This window comes from Chrysochloris asiatica, unplaced genomic scaffold (assembly GCF_000296735.1).
Source record: "Chrysochloris asiatica unplaced genomic scaffold, ChrAsi1.0 scaffold00039, whole genome shotgun sequence".
NCBI classification, from domain to species: Eukaryota; Metazoa; Chordata; class Mammalia; order Afrosoricida; family Chrysochloridae; genus Chrysochloris; species Chrysochloris asiatica.
The window spans coordinates 6,665,774-6,674,038 of record NW_006408557.1 but is presented as its reverse complement, the minus strand read 5'-3'; positions in this window follow the sequence as shown (position 1 = coordinate 6,674,038).

The window sequence follows — 8,265 nt, the reverse complement described above, 5'->3', positions numbered from 1 at the left end:
AGGAGCACCCTGGCTGCGTTTCTTCCAAAATGGATCTATTGGTTCTTTTGGCAGCACCTGGCACTTTCAGTATTCTCCTCCAACACCATAACTCAAAAGCATCAATTCTTCTACGGTCTTCCTTACTCACTGTCCAGCTTTTGCATGCATATGAGGTTATTGAAAATACCATGGTTTGGGTCCTAGAGGTGCTAACATTGAGATTCAAAGTGGTAGGAGACGGCGTAGACCAAGATTATGCCTGGCACAAAAGTTGTTGTTGTTGTTAAGTGCTGTCAAGTCCTTCCCAACTCATAGAGACCTTGTATAGAGTTTCTAAAGCTGTAAATCTTTTGCAGGAAAAGAAAGCCTCATCTTTCTCCCATGGATCAGCTGGTGGGCTTGAACCACCAAATTTGTGGCTCGCGGTCCAGTGCTTATTGTATGGAGCCACCATGATCCTTGGAACATACTGGGTGCTAAATAAATGTTTGCTGAATGCACATTCCTTGTAGTGGAGAGGATTGAACAGTTGAGAAAGATTTTAACAGTTGCAGAGAATTGTGGGTACATTTTTTGATGGGCTTGCAGTAAGCTGACACCTGAGTACTGGGCCCAAGACCAGGATGGGACAGTGTTTGATGACAAGGCTTTGCACTGGCTAAAGTTGGGGTTTTTTCTGCAGACAGTGGCGGCCGTTCCTGGCAAGGGAAGGCTGAGGTCCAGGTCCCATGGGGGAGCACATGATGGAGTCCTTCCTGCAACCAAACCAGGAGAGGAAAGGGGGAGTCCAGGAAGTCTCAAGGCTATGCACATTCTGCCAGTGATCCTGGAACACAGAGCTTCACCGAGGAACCTGCTGGGCCTGGAGGATTGGCCCTGCTCTGAGCCAATCTGGCAGCCTGGGAGCCTTGCTACTTGCTCCAGTGCCTGGCGGAGAAGGGAACGGTGCCCAGGGGGGCATAGACTGGCCTTTGTGTGTTTGGTTGAGGGGCGGTTGGCTCTGCCACTGTGGGCACCCACAGTTGACACTGACTCCCTTTGTGGGCCCAGGAGACAGGGCTGGGGGTGGGTGGCTGTGCTGAAGGAACAGCTAGCTTTTCCATGGAGCAGTTCAGTTGTGGATTCATGGGGTATGGAACATGGCTGGACTCAAGGCCTGGGCCAGTATCCAGGGTATGTGAGGTCCTGGGCACAGGGTGGAGATGCTACCTCCATCTATCGGCCAGCTTACCAGGCTAGTTGCTGGCAGAGCTGAAGGTGCTTCTGGTTGCCTCTTGTTAAGAAGCTGACAAAGGGCCAGTGGAACAGGCTCTAAGAATCGCAGGAGTCAGAGTTCAAACACACAGAGTGAATGTTTATCTAGACTTGCTCCTGGTCTCCCAGCAACTGAAGGGGCCAGGGTGGAGTCACTTTTCCCCAGGCCTCTGCTGAGTCTGGGAGTTATTCCTCCTTGACAGTACTCCTGGCCTCAGCCGCCGCTATTTCTTTGGCGAGGAAAGCTCTGTAATGTGTTTGCTCAGTTGGTCTCCCTGATGGGGTTGCTGTCCAGGCATGTGACTGCACGTGGCACAAAGCCCTCACGTGTTTGGCTTAATGCTCTGCCGGGCCTCCTTGAAATTCTTAATCAGTTTTTAATAAGGATCCCCATGTTTTCATTTTGTACCAGGCTCTAAACATCATGTCTTAGGGCTCAGCCCCAATCTTGGAGTTCCCTCCCCACTTCCCCATTAAAGCTGTGTCTCCAGGAGGCCAAAGCAGACATTTGTGATTAAATGACTGTCTCTTCAGGCACTTAGCAGACATCAATTTACTTCAAAAACTCCTTCAGAATTTTTATAGAAATAATTGTTTCATAAAAATTATACATGTTATTATGAAATTGCAAAGAATACAGAAACATATCAAGTGAAAACAAAAATCAAATTCCATTGAGAGTTAACCACTATTAACATTTTGGTGAACATTTTTACAGACATTTCTCTATATCTGTATTCACATACCTATGTCTGTCTGTCTGTATTTATATTCATACTCACTTGTATCCATCCATATACATTCCATGCACACATCGTTCTATATGAACGATATTATAATAGATACTACTTCTTTACTTCACATTAAATTTTGGGTTATTCAAAGTCTGGTTTACCTCACTCGTAACAGCTGCATAGAATTCTACTGCATTTATAAGCCATCATCAATTACTGAACCGCTAATTGTTTACCCTGAGGGTATACATGTTGTCTACTGCAGACAGTGCTGTGATTGACATCTCTATACATCCTTGTAGAGAAAGAGGAGATCTGGGTCCTCAGGCCCTACTGTATAGACAGAGGGGCTGCAACATTCAAAAGCACCTGTCAGTAGGCAAGTTAGTTGGGGCAAGCTTTAACCACCGAGTTGAAGCTGTTGTTCCCAGACTTTACAGTATTAGACCTCTCCTGTGGATTTGTAGACTATACTTAGTCCTGGACCCCACCCCAAGTCCACTGGAACAACATCACTCTGATACCCATCCTATCCACCAGCCCCAATAGTTCATTTGTTTCTTGAAATCAGATCCTGGCAGACTGATTTGTGCTTTTCTCCTTCATTCTAGACACATTGCTTGGTGCTGGCCCCAGGTGAGCTCTGTGAGAGGGACAATGACAGGTTCCAAGAGGAGCTAGCTCAGTGGCCTCTCACTCAGATGACACCTCAGCCCACATAGCTCTGGGTGTCCGTCCCCTCACCTAGCTGCCCCTTACATACAAAAACAACAAATAACTCAACAAACAATTTTGAATTGGATGAAAAGTATTCTCACAGCCCTTTTCCTTATTCTTTCTCACCCCCAATATTTTATTGTAAAAATTATAAATATTTTCAAGCATACTGAAAAGCTGAATATACAGTGAATGCTTATGTACCAACTACAAGGATGATTATTTTCCTATATTTACTTTATCTACCATTATCTACAAAGATCCCTTCTGGCATGTGGTACAGCTAATCACAAGGTCAGCAGTTCAAATCCATCAGCTGCTCCTTAGAAGAAAGATGAGGCTTCTTGCTCCCGGAAAGATTTACATTCTTAAAAATCCTATCGGGTCATTAGGAATTGAAACAGACTCAATGTCAAATGCAACTACCACCCCTGTTGTTATTGTTAAGTGCTATCGAGTCAGTTCTAACTCATTGTGACACTGTATAGGGTTTCCAAGGAGTGGCCAGTGGATTTGAACCACTGACCTTGTGGTTGGCTGTCAAGTGCCTATCTTACAGCATGACACCAGGACTCCATATCTAGTTTAGAAATAGGACCTGGGTCTTTGAATCCATTATCAGTCAAATGAGCATGAGGTTGTTTAACTGATGATCGTGTTGGGTGTTCTTATAAAAGAGAAGGGACAAAGAGGGAAGGGGACCACAGGATGATGAAGTTATGCTGTAGTTGCAGGCCAAGGAACTAATGCCTGGGGCTACCAGAAGCTGAATGAGATAAGAAAGGATCCCCTAGAACCCTTGGAGGAACCACAGTCTTGCTGACACTCTGAATTCAGACTAGCTTTCAGATTTATGAGATAATAAAATTTCTGTCGTAATTTAATTTTAGTGGCATATTGTTGTTGTTATTAAGTGCTGTCAAGTCAGTTCTGACTCATAGTGACCTTGTATAGGGTTTCTGAGGAATAGCTAGTGGGTTTGAACTGCTAACCTAGCACTGACCTTGCATCCCAGTGTTTAACCTGCAGCAACATATTAGGACTCCAATGGTGGCATTGTTGTTGTTGTTAAGTGCCGTTGTTGTTCAGTCCGTTCTGTTTCAAAGCAGCCCTGTATGGGGTTTCCTAGGAGTAGAGCCCTAGTGTGGTGCTGCGGGTTAATGCGCCACACTGAAAAGCCATTTGAACTGCAAAGTCGGAAACCCTATACAGCGTCGCTATGGGTTGGAACCGACTTGACGGCATTTCACAACAACAACAAGGAGTGGTTGGTGGGTTTGAGCCAGTACTTTCCGGTTCAAAGCAAACTTTTAGTCCAGTGCTTATCCTACAGCACTACACCTAGACTCTTCTCTGGTGGCATTTGTTGTTGTTAGTTGCCATCGAATTGGTACTGACTCATAGCGACCCTATGCACCACAGAATGAAACACTGCCCGGTCCTGGGCCAACCTCACAATTGTTGCCATGCTTCAGCCCATTGATGCTGCCACTTTGCCATCCATCTCACTGGGGGTCTTCCTCTTTTTCTCTGACACTCCAACTTATATCCAACTTGATAGCCTTCTCCAGCAAATGGTCCTTCCTGACAATATGTCTGAAGTATGAGAGATGAAGTTTGGACATCCTGGCCTCCAAGGAGCACTCTGGCTGCACTTCTGCAAACACAGATCTGTTGGTTCTTTCGGCAGCCATGGCACTTTCAATATTCTCCTCCAGCACCATAACTCAAAAGCATCAATTCTTCTACGGTCTTCTTTATTCACTGTCCAGCTTTTGCATGCATATAAGGTTATTGAAAATACCATGGCTTGGGTCAGGTGCAGTTTAGTCCTGAAGCTGACATCTTTAACTCTTCAACACTTTAAAAAGGTCTTGTGCAGCAGATTTGCCTAATACAATATGTCATTTGATTCCTTGAGTGCTGCTTCCATGAGTGTTGATAGTTGATCCAAGAAGAATGAAATCCTTGACAACTTCAGTCTTTTCTCCATCCAGATAAGAGAAGCTGGATTATATTAAGAAGAATATGGCATCAATATTAGAGGAAAACTCATTAACAACCTGCGATATGCAGATGATACAACCTTGTTTGCTGCAAGCTAAAAGGACATAAAATACTTAAAAATCAAAGACCACAACCTTCAGTATGAAGTATCAAAGAAAACAAAAATCATCACAACTGCACTAAAAATTACATGATAATTGGAGAAAAGATTGAAGTTATCAAAGACTTCATTTTGCTTGGATCCACTATCAACACTCATGGAAGCAGCAGTCAAGAAATCAAACAACGTATTGCATTATGAAAATTTGCCTCACGAGACCTCTTTAATGTGTTCAAGAACAAAGATGTTAGTTTAGTTAAGGACTAAGGTGCACCTGATCCAAACCATGGTATTTTCAACAGCCTCATATACATATGAAAGTTGGGCAATGAATAAGGTAGACCATAGAAGGATTGATGCATTTGAGCTATGGTGTTGGAGAAAAAAATTAAAAGTATCATGGATTGCCAGAAGAACAAACAACTCTGTATTGGAAGACGTACAGCCAGAATGTTCATTAATAGCTGAGACTTCGTTTATCATACTTTAGACATATTATCCTTCCTGGAGAAGGACATCATGCTTGGTACAGTGGAGGATCAGCGAAAAAGAGGAAGACGTCCAACGAAACGGATTAGTACAGTGTCAGATGCATGGGCTCAAGTGTAACAACTGGGAGGATGGCACAATGTCAGGTGGTGTTTCATTCTATTGTGCATAGTATCACTATGAGTCAGAACCGATGCTGTGGCACTTAAACAACAACAACAAATCCACTGCTGTTGTTCCTGTCATCGAGTTAGTCATGACTTACAGTGAACCTGTATAGGGTTCCCGAGGCTTTAAACCTTCGTGGGAGCAGAACGCCTCATCTTTCTCCCTAGGAGGGGCTAGCGGGCTTGAATCACGGACCTTGTGATTTGCAGTCCAGTACGTATCCACAAACACATCTTTCAAGATGTGATACCTTTCTAGAAGAGTTGCATGGCAACAATAGTGAGGTTGGCCCAGGATCGGGCAATGTTTCGTTCTGCTGTGCATAAGGTCGCTATGAGTCGGTACCAACTTGATGGCACCTAACAATAACAACAACAAGAGTTGCAAACTTTAGTATTCTTTACTTCTAATGAATATCACATAATAGTTTATTTTCTAGATAAATTTATGTGAAACAAAAAGTATACCATTTCTGACTTTTGACAAATGCATTAGACTATTGCTGCTACCCCAAAGGTTCCCTTATACCCTTCCCAGAGAGTCCCTCCTGCTTGCAGACATAACCGCTCTGGATTTTTAACACCCTAGGTTTGTTTTGCCTGTTCTGTAATCACACCACACATGCTCTTTTGTGCCTGGTATCGTTACTTACATGCTTAGTTTACAATCCATCCATATTGCGTGTATCAGGAGCTTGTTCTCATTTGTTGGTATTCCATGGTGTGGCTGTACCACAGTTTGTTTACTGCTCCTACTCCTTTGTGCCACTCAATATACTTTAAAAGGTATTTATATATTATATACAACTTCTCTTGACTTGATTGATTCATTTAGAGGATGGTCAAGGTTTGTCTCAATGTCTCCAGGCAGAGAACTGACCCAGTTGTGTACTGATGTAAGCACACCCCAGCACACCCACTGGCTCCTCCAGCCACCATGGTGTTTCTCTGCCTCCACTCTCACCTGCATTGTGGAGTTTCTTGACAGATGTGGGCATATTTGCTGTTTTTGTTTTCTCTCCTCTAATTCTCTCTTCAGCTTCCTGCAGGCTGGCTTCTGTTTCCACCTCGCCTCTTACAAACTTCTTTGCATCATCCAATATGGTCAGCCACAGCATCCTTCTAATACATTCTCCTCTGTTTCCTTCAGTATTGAGGTTCCTCAAGTCTTAGTTCTAGGCTGGTTGTTGGACCCTCCCTCCCCAAAAGTTATCCACAACCATAGCTTTAAATGCCGGCCTGAACATGGCATGATGCCAGTCCACCTCATCGAACTTCAGCAGGAGAGCATCATCAAGATCAGTATTCCCAAGGCTGATTCCTATGAGGTAGAGGTCAGATATATGTCCTTTCTCTAACCTTTACAACAATTCTGACACCATCTCTCCTCCCATGCACTCTCCACTTCTTAGCTGGATCCAATAATTCACTGCAATGGCCATAAAACTCAGATTATTGTAAGTTATTGGGTTTATTAGGAAAATAACAGGAACAGCTTTGGAATCATGACCAATGGGTTATAACTCAGGATCAGGAAGCATGTAGGCAAAGTCTGGAATTCTTCCCAAAGTAATTTAATGTTTCATAATTTAGTATCACCCCAAGTAGAACTTGTGGTTCCAAATCCTGCTCTCCATTCTCATTTTCAGTAAGTGGGTCCACTCACCACACAGTTACTCAAGCCTAAATCCCCCACATTCTCACCTCTAATGTCCAAATTCCTAGAGATTCTATCTCCAAATTTAATTTTAAATTTGTTTGCCTCTCTTCAACCCATTCCACAGCCCTAATCCAAACTTGTACTAAAAAATTTCTTGTAAGCTATATGGAATTCGAATTTGACTGGATAGCCTATATTTTGGAGTCCTGGTGTGGAGCTATGGGATAAAGTACTAAACCATAAGGCTGGTTCGAACCACAAGGTCACCTGTTCAAAATAACCAACCACTCCTTGGAAACCCTGAGTCAGCACCAACTCGACGGCACTTAACAACAACAATCCTATATTTTATTTGCTAAATCTGGCACATTTAGCTGACCAGTGACTTTTTTTTTTAATGTTTTATTGTGAATTATGTGATAGTTTACATGGGATAACATTAGTTTTACATTCATCCTATCATATATTGTGTTTCATTGCCATGGTTACAATCCTCTCCATGCATCATCAACCAACCACAGGGTATACCTTGCAAGCCTGCCAGACCCCCCACCCCGGGTCATCAGCACACAGCCCCTCTCCCTCTCTGGGTCTAAAGTCTCCAGCTGTTCCATCTCTCCACGTCATCATCTCTACCTCCATCTCTGGCATAACTGTTTCTCTGGGTAGGGTCCCGCTCTCAGCTCTTCTACCTTGATGCAACTAGACTGAAAAGTTAATCACTTTCCTCCTTGCTACAAAACGTCTACCTTTACATTTCCAACCCTCACAATCAGTCCGAATAACAGTTATTCACTATTGTATCACACGAGACCTATCAGCATTTCCTTTCATCAGCCCCGCCTAGATAGATTGGATACTACTCAATGGAGATTCTACCTTCCTCCACACCCTCTGGATCTAGATGCCCTCTTGAAAGTTTGTAAGCCAGTCACTTCTTGCCTTTGAAGCCCCCATTTTGGGTAGCCAATGTCCAAGTTGCCCATCCCTGTCTACTCTGTGTATGAAGGGGGTAGGAATGATCTTCGCTGTAAAGATTTGTTCCCTCTTTTGAGCTACTGCATCCATAGATGTAGTTCAAGTTCATCAAGTTGTATCAGATTACTCTTTTTTTCCTTTTTTGGGAACACCACACACACCACACTGGGTCCCTGA